This window comes from Podarcis muralis, chromosome 4 (assembly GCF_964188315.1).
Source record: "Podarcis muralis chromosome 4, rPodMur119.hap1.1, whole genome shotgun sequence".
In the NCBI taxonomy this organism is placed as follows: Eukaryota; Metazoa; Chordata; class Lepidosauria; order Squamata; family Lacertidae; genus Podarcis; species Podarcis muralis.
In genome coordinates this window covers 42,028,779-42,038,232 of record NC_135658.1, presented here as the reverse complement: position 1 = coordinate 42,038,232, position 9,454 = coordinate 42,028,779, and positions in this window count along the sequence as shown.

The following is a 9,454-nucleotide window of genomic DNA, read 5'->3' as shown; positions in this document are numbered from 1 at the left end:
CTTCAATGTACAGCACCCCAGTGGGGCTTTGCAGAGAGGTGAGGTTGCTGTCTTGATCACAGGCCTGTTGCTCACACTGGCCACAGTGAAAAGAGGATCAGGACTATCGGGGTTGATCCAGGCTGATGACCGTGAGGCTGGCTTGAGATACTGAAGTTTCCTGGCCAGCTCAGCCCTGCCACCTCCTCAAAATGCCCAGTTGAGGCCTTTCTGATGGCTCCCACCAGCCTCCAGGCCTGACATTTCCCAGCCTTAGATGAAGCATGCATGTGCAGCCTGTACATGTCTACTCTGATGCATGTCCCATTGGATTCAAGGAATTGTCCACACTTCCATTTGTCCCATGCCTAGATAGCACAAGTCTGAGCGGTTTTCAACTTCATCTGCAGTTTCTAGGCGTGGGTCCAAGCGATTTTCCACTTGCCCTATTCCTTTCCCAGGAAAAACTTGTTCTTTGGTGCTAAACTGGAGCAAGAGTTAATCCATAATAAACCTGAATTGCTGTTTGCTCTGATTGAGCACTAAAGAGCAGTTTTCCCCAGGGAAAAGCAGTGAGACAAGATAAAGTTACTCCCAGGTAAATGGGTTTAGGATTTGCAACCTAAAGCACATGTGTTACTAAACCTTGTTAGCTGTTTTAGATGGCGAGAGAAGGAAAAGTACTATACATGCTCAGTGTGCAGTTGCAAAGAGAACCAGATGCAGACAGATCAAAATAGACTTTCCTAGAGCAGAAAAAAGGCATTCATTTCAGTGAAGTCTATTTATCTGCCAAATTGTAATGTATTTCCAGCTGGTTTGGCTATGGCTAGGCTAAAAAGAAAATTCAGGATTATTATATGTTTTTTTTTGAAAGGCAAAACGTATTTATTTCAGTTTCCCTTGGCTCTTTTGGGAAAATGGCTGATTTATATTTGCTCAAGCTTTCAAGCAAATTTCACTTCCAAAAAAAAACTGGGCCAGGGAAGCTGCTTCAAGTTCCAAACAGCTGGAAATGAGATGGTGATGACAGTGAGGGAGGAGGCTAAAGTGGAAATCTTAATCCACTTCAAAACTGAGCTTTCTCTAATATAATACAGAAGCCCCTCGCATTTACATGTACCTCACATTTACAGGTTGGTGGCAGAGCCATTCATGGGATTACTGCAAGCTCAGCGTTGCTACTGCTAGTTGCCCACACCATTATTTGACTTCTCCGGTCATATGGCAATCTGCATCTTCCCATGTAGTCCAGCATTCTGTCCTCACATTGGCCAGCCTATGAGAAGCCTGTGATTCCTAGCAGATGGCATTCATGGGCATACTGCCTCTGACATCAGGTGTAGAACATCGTGTGTCCCAGTGGCCTCAGAGTGCAGCAGCCATCACAAATCAAAAACTATGGGAATCTCCAACTAAGGTGTTGGACCAGGTTCAGGGCCCTGAGCCTCCTGCTGGAGACTGAGAAACCGCTGAATCTGAACTGACAGACAGGAGCCCGCAAGGTGCGAAGCAGAACTGGTAAAGGTGTGCTACCTGGGTAGAGCCCCGAGGGCCAGGTAAAGAAACAGGGGCTGCACATTGGTCCCCTGGCCCTGAGATTTCCTATTTCTGGTCTAGCAGAAGTAGAGCTACCAGTGAACTGTCCAAGACAATATTTCCCTCCCCTTCCACTTGCAGAAGATGACTAGACTGGCAGTTGAATTGGATGGGACAGTATTCTGCACAGCTGAAGGTGGCAAACTAAATTAGGGGTCACTGAGCACGATACATGGTTCACTCAGCTCCATCTTCTAACACCTTTGTGCCATTTCCCACCCTGCAGCATCTGCTGCCTGAGGCAACTGCCTGACCCTTCCTAATGGTAGGGCCAGCTCAGAGCGATATATTTACAGGAGATCCGTGCCACATGGCTGCTGCCAAAAGCCACAGCCGTGCATCTCTTCCTCCTTTCTTCCTTGGTAATTCAAAACATTTTCCAGTATTTTCTAGTTTCTTTATCTTACTTCTTTACAGATATTAATCCCTTCCTTCCCAGTCCTTCCAATAACTGTTTTTTCCCCATTTGTTTTCTCTGTACTGTCTTCCACAAAACCAATTAAAGGCAGGTATTTTGACCAGTTTGCAAATCTCCCTTCCTCTTCTTTGAAAATGGGGGCTTATTGCCCCAGTTCTGCACATCTGAAATGATTTGGGGTGGGGGTGGGGGGCATAAGATCCCTTTACTACCACATAAAACTTGCCAAGCTAACAAATGACACTTTGTGAAAGAAGCTGCAGAGCTGTCCAGATGTCCAGAATAACAGTGACCTGATAGGAGATAATGATGAAAAGGAAACATCATCTCATGGTGCATTCATACCTCAAAAGCAAAAGTGGGCAGGGGAGATATATCAGTAGAGATAGAAGGAAACAAAACAACATTGCTAATTAGGGAAGAAACACTGGCCATTTCTGAACTTGACTGTAATGGCAAATGATAGATCTGTCACTTGACAGAAGGGATTCATTCAAATTGATTGAACAGAACTTTATAGTCTAAATTGTTGTTGCATATCATTAGAAGCAATTAAGGTGTTCACACTGTGCATCACTTACAGGGCATATTCCTGAATTATCTGTGAGCAGATTGTGTGTCTATGGATGTGCTTCGCAGTTGCTTAACACAGCAACAAAAGAAATTTTAACATGTGGCTTATTTGCAAAACTTATTTGCATTTGATGGAGTATGCGATGCTAGCCTGTGATAGCTTACGCCAGAATAAATTAACCTTCAAGACGGTACAATTCTGCTTTTCTTTTTGTTCCTCGAGAGCTCTCCTGTAAATAGCTATCAGCACCACATGAACTGTCACCTCAGGTAGATAATATTGTTTGGCTTCTCTGATTGGAACACATTAATTCTGTATTTTCCTTCCTTCCTTCCTTCCTTTCTCTCTCTCTCTCTCTCTCACTCACACACACACACACACACACACACACACACACACACAAGAGAGAGAGAGAGAGAGAGAGAGAGAGAGAGAGAGAGAGAGAGAGAGAGAGAGGAATCTATTCTTTTATTGCCAGCAAATACTCAATTGTCATGGAAATCCAATTTATGTGTTGTTGTATTTTAGAAAGGCTGGGAGTGTGTTTTTATAATGAATACCCCAATGGATCTTAGATATTCCAGAGAGGATTTAGATAACCTTAAGTGGCTTAAAGTCTGCAACATCCAGTTTTAATTCCTAGGAAATATCTGCTGGAACTGCCCAGTTATAAAGTCCTTTGTGAGAAAACTGGTAGATATAACAATTTATCTATCAGAACTCATGATGTGACCCCCATGACTGTTCTGTTGGGTTATCTAGATCAGTGTTTCCCAACCTTTTTTGGGCAAAGGCACACTTGTTTGATGAAAAAAATCTTGAGGCACACCACCATTACAGCCCCGTGACGTCAGCGCGCAGCGTCACGCCGGGAGGGAAGGGCGCCGGGGCGCTGCTGCTGCCGCCGCCGCTCCCGGCAGGCATGGGCCCAGCTGAGGCGGCGGCGGCTGTTGTGGTGGTGGCGGTGATAGTGGGCGGAGGAGGGGGCGGCGGCGGGGCCGAGGTGGCCGGCGGCGGCGGGGGAGGCGGCAGCGGGTGGAGCAGGAGGGCGGCCGAGGCCGGTGAGGGAGTAGGGTTGCCCGGGGCTTGAGGAGCCGTCGCCAGGATTTGCTGCTGCTGTTGTTGCTGCTGCTGCTGCCCGGACATGCCGGCCTCCTCCTCGTCCGCTGTCTCGCGCTCCTCCCTTTTGCGCGCGCTGCCCCGCCGCCGCCCCATTGGCCGGGTCCTGTCAGCTGATCCTGTGTGTGTGTGTGTGTGTGTGTGTGTGAGGGGAGAATGGAGAGAGAAACCTCGGCACCACCACCGCGGAGCCGCCCCCGGCTCGACACGGATCCTCGCCGCCGCCGCCCCGGCTCTCGCCACCCGACTCGCCCGCCTCCCTCCCACGGCACACCAGGCAACGTCTCGCGGCACACTAGTGTGCCGCGGAACACCGGTTGGGAAACACTGCTCTAGATATTAGACTTGAGGAGGGGAAAGAATCCGTACGAAATATAACATATACAGCACAGATATCTGCGGCACAAAAATGGAGAAACAGTTCCCCATCTATGATAAAGGAATATTTGGCAAAGCAAATAGGCTCCTGAAATTACTAAAAAGTGGTGTGGAAGACAAAAGTCATAAGAATTTTACAATAATTGATTTCTGTTTATTGAATATATGAAGAATAGATTTGGCATAGTTATTGACAAACATGGAAACTTTTCTATGTGGTGAATAATAAACATGCAAAAATAAATATTTGTGTGGTATATTTCCAACTATGACAGAGCTTATCTTGCAAGTATTATTGATATATTATTTATAAAGTTGTATGTAAATATTAAAAGTGAATCTACATAGTTTTAACTTATTTGTGTTGATTAAATCTTAATACTTAAAAAAAAGACTATCTGCTCAGGATCCAATTCATGGGACAGTGTGAGGTCTTTGCTCCCTGAGGTTAAGGACAAGATGGCTCCCATTCCACATACAGAAGCCAACTGGGCTCATAGCTAAATTCCCTTTGACACCAGTCATGGGCCAGTCTTCCACTGTACCCCAGCCAGTTTTGGACGGTCATAACGTATTGTGCAGTATACAAAGTTCTGTCCTTCAACAAACGAGAATGGCCAGAGGGCTTAGAAGAAAAATCACAGGGCTACCAACACTGTCCCACCAACGTTTGCTGCTTGGGTGGTCATCTCACTTTGCCCAATAGCATTTATTTTATTTGTTTATTTATAATATTTCCTACCTGCCCCTTGCCATAAGCTCCCAGAGCATGTTTCAACAATGTAATAATGCAACATTTAAATCAGTGAAAACTGCTCCATAACCGAGTTGCACACTTAAGAATGAATTTATTCTGTCACTGGGAGTAGATGGTAGTACAGAGAAGGCACCTCTAGATGAGAACTATCTTGAAACACCCCAGGTTTCAAACTCTGATGATGGACAACACAAATATAATTGTTTTTCCTCTGGTTGCCTTGATATCAAAGCTCTTGCCAGCTGTAGATTATTGATTGTAGATGCATTTAAAATGGCCAGGAAAAATAAGGTTTGTCATGGATATTATGCTACCAGAAATACTTATTTACAATATGTATACACCATCCAATAACAGAAAGTTTTCTGGACAGTTTACAGTAAAAGTGAAAACTACAAATTATACCAGGACCTTCTCCAGCCTGGTATTCCCTCCAGATGCTATTGCACTAAAACTCTCATTATCCCTGTTGATTTGAAAGGCATCAGGTTCGGGGAGGCTGAACTATACAAATTATCTCAACAAAAAACCAGCAAGAATAAATACAACATACAATGCAAGACAGAGAATTACAACAGTGCAAAATGTCTAAAAATCACTAATTTTTTTTTTATAAAACTAAGAGGCCTAGGAAAACAATAATAAAAACAGAAAGTTTCCACCTGGCATTCTGCTCTAACAATAACAAGAAAAAGCAATGTTGCATTATTTTTTGACATTTAAATGAAGATTATACTTCAAGGTTAGAAAGAAAAGCACCCACTATCCAAATACATAGAAAATTTTATTGCCTTTTCTACATTTGAACATTTATCTTACAATTGTCACTCTTATTTGGATACCTATTTGGTCATATGGCCTGTTTATACTAAGATATGTCTTTACATCAGGATTAATGTACTGTGGTCTAAACCACTGAGCCTAGGGTTTGCTGATCGGAAGGTTGGCAGTTTGAACCCCCGCGACGGGGTGAGCTCCTGTTGCTCAGTCCCTGCTCCTGCCAACCTAGCAGTTTGAAAGCACGTCAAAGTGCAAGTAGATAAATAGGTACCGCTCCGGCGGGAAGGTAAACAGCGTTTCCGTGCACTGCTCTGGTTTCTCCAGAAGCAGCTTAGTCGTGCTGGCCACATGACCCAGAAAAACTGTCTGCGAACAAACATTGGCTCCCTCGGCCAGTAAAGCGAGATGACTGCCACAACTTGAGTGTCGTTCGTGACTGGACTTAACTGTCAAGGGTCCTTTACCTTTACCTATTGATAAGGTGAGCCGACATAGTTTCTTTCTCTTATATCTTATTTTTAATATAAATATTGTGTGCTTTTAAAAAAACTAAATTCAGAAATTGACTTTTTATTTTTTAAAAAAGGTTGCCACACTTAACAAACTACAATCCAGAGCTCTGTTACTATTCATCCTCCTTACTTTTCTGCACCCACTGCAAGTGCATGAATGTTTGCTCAAAAAAGGAAGTTGAAATGAATTACAGGATTGTGGTCCCAGGATAATAGACTGCAAAAAAAAAATGGGAGGGGAGAAAATTAAAGAAGCTCATTGACTTCCACATCAACAGATGGAGAAACAAGAGACTTTGAGAAACAGCTTCAGGAAAGCAAAATTAAACATAACAGATATGGCTTTCATTAACAAGAGCAGCAGTAAAAACTAATTTTCCATGGATGCAAATGGTTCCTCTGCTTGCTCTGTAGCACGCCATTTGGGGAACTTGGGTATTATGTTGGGAGGGGGTTCACCCCGGTTCAGTCTTTTATTGCCACAGCTCTCCGAGTCTGTCAATATTTGTAAAAGAGCATGTGCATATCTCAGGAGACAGATAGGTGTGTATTGGATTTCCATGGTGAGAATGAGAAGAACAGACAGAAGCTGTAATGTAAGGAGCCCGAGGAGACTAGCAGGGCCAAGTAAACAGCCTTGTTTCATTAGACGAGAAATGAATTCCCACTTCAAGCTCCATGGCTGGAACAGGCAGGGGTCTCTATTGACAAGCAGAGGCATAAGTACACGTAAGCACGCGTCAGGATGTTGCCTTGCTTCACTGACAGACAATCCCCTTGACGTGAGCCAGCCACTTTCAGCCAAGAATAGTAACCATTACACAACTCTCCTGTGGGACAGCCTGCAGAGGCCGGGATGTGGCTGTTACTACGGTACAGAATGTAGCACATTGAAAACGCTCTCGGGGGGGAGAGAAAGAGAGAAAGAGAGAGAAGAAAGAAAGAAAGAAAGAAAGAAAGAAAGAAAGAAAGAAAGAAAGAAAGAAAGAAAGAATTATATCCACTTCCTTGAGGAAATAAGAAGCTCCAGTAACTGTCAGATTTCCAGTATCTTATTCTTTATTTACATTAAGACCCCTGAGTATAGGGTGGTATATACATCCAATTATTATTAATAATAGTAACAACACACAGGGCTTCACCTTTCCTACCTTCTGCCACCACTTTCGGAGTGAGTTTAATACTTGTCTAGTTATGTCTTGCTCTCTGCCACAATATTTTTGAATGATGGGCAGGCTGCAAAAAAATCATAGCATATTCACAATTTATTTTTGGCATCTTCTCAAGAGGCACAACCCTGCTTAAAAAGTCAGTTGTTAATACAATATTAGATTCATCTTTTGAATGTATCGATGAATTTAGATGATCCATAGTTCTAGTGCTAATAGCTATTCACAATAGTACCATTATGCAGAACACAAAAAACCCCCTGCAAAGGTTTTAAGGACATGTAAACACCATACATATCTATTTTAAGGAAGGAGAATGAAGCATAATAAAAGCATTATTTCACAGATGATTCATTTTTACTCATTTCTCCAGTCACTTCACTTGCACTTCAACCGCAGTAGAATATTCAAATTGTAGCTTCTTTCTTGTTTTATTGTTTTCTAACCAAACCTCCAGAAAGGGTCGTAGCTCAGGGGTAGAACACTCTCTTTCCAGGCTCATCCGAACCATGGAGAGCCACTACCAACCAGTATGGTCAATGTTGACTTAGATGATCTAAGGTTCTTAGATGGATGACGGGTTCTGCGATTGCCGGGCAGGCTGGGTTCAGGACCCTGGAGGGCTGCATCTGGCCTGCGGGCCGTAGTTTGAGGACCCCTGGTCTAATGGATTGACTCAGTAGGACAAAGCTTCCTAAACAATAGAGCTCCTGCTAGTTTTCGGATTTATTATTCAGTTTACTTTTGTCACTTTTCTGATAGGGCTATGTATTATACGCATCACACGAATGCACAGTAAAGTGTAAAGGCACAGGTCAATTCTGTGACCAGGGTAGCTGTCTACCAGCTCCATCTGGTACGCAGGCTGAGACCCTACCTGCCCGCAGACTGTCTTGCCAGAGTGGTGCATGCTCTAGTTATCTCTCGCTTGGACTACTGCAATGTGCTCTACGTGGGGCTACCTTTGAAGGTGACCTGGAAACTACAACTAATCCAGAATGCGACAGCTAGGCAGGTGACTGGGAGTGGCTGCCGAGACTATAACACTGGTCATGAAAGACCTACATTGGCTCCCAGCATGTTTCCAAGCACAATTCCAAGTGTTGGTGATGACCTTTAAAGCCCTAAACAACCTCGGCCCAGAATATCTGAAGGAGTCTCTCCACCTCCATTGTTCACCCCAGACACTGAGGTCCAGCTCCGAGGGCCTGTGGAACGCCCTCCCATCAAATGTCAAGAAAGCAAACAACTATCTGACATTTAGAAGACATCTGAAGGCAACCCTGTTTAGGGAAGTTTTTAATGTTTGATGTTTTATCGTGTTTTAATATTCTGTTGGGAGCACTATGGTTTCATAAACTAGTGGTATTTCATGTATTTTACAGACAGCATAGCCTGCACTGAGGAAGAGGTCAGGAGAAAGCTGGGTGGAAATAGCTCAGTAATACAGAATGCAAGAACCCCAGCTTGCTTTCCTAAGAACATATCAAAAAAAGGAGAATCTGATCAAAGGTCCATTTAGTCCAGCATTCTGTTCTCACAGTGGCCACAAGCTTCCAACTTCTGATTCCCAGTAGCTTTTCTTCATAGGCATACTGCCTTCAGCAGTGGAAGCAGATTACTAGTCAGGGATAATCTTTTCCTCCATGAATCTGTCTAATTTGTCTCTTCCCACTCACCCCCACCTAAACAAACAAACAACAACATATATTTATTCAAATCTAGCCAGGATCTTTAACTTAAACCTGTGGTTTAAGATCCCGGTTTGCTCCAAAGCTGATAACTATGGCTTTCCAGTTTAGACGTAATGAGAAATTACGGTTAAAGATGAGCATCTGGACACATTTTAGAGCATACAGTAAGGCATAGCATGTCAGACCATCTTCATTCTAGACCACAAAAGAAGAGTGTTGACATGTGGAGAATGTGGTAGGATGGAAGCTTCGAAGATGTGCTTTAAAAAGCCCAACTTGAGTGGAAAGTCAAGTTCCAAGCTCCTATCTTACTCTTGCTTGGCTTCAAAGAGGTGGGACATACAGAAGGAAGCTGGTGGAAAAAGAAACCATAAGATGAGAAGAGGAGAACAAGGTTATGGGAATATGCCTTGTAGGTTTTCCCAGGCTGCCTTGCCTCTTCCTTATCTCTCTTTCTATGCAAACATGTGTGTGC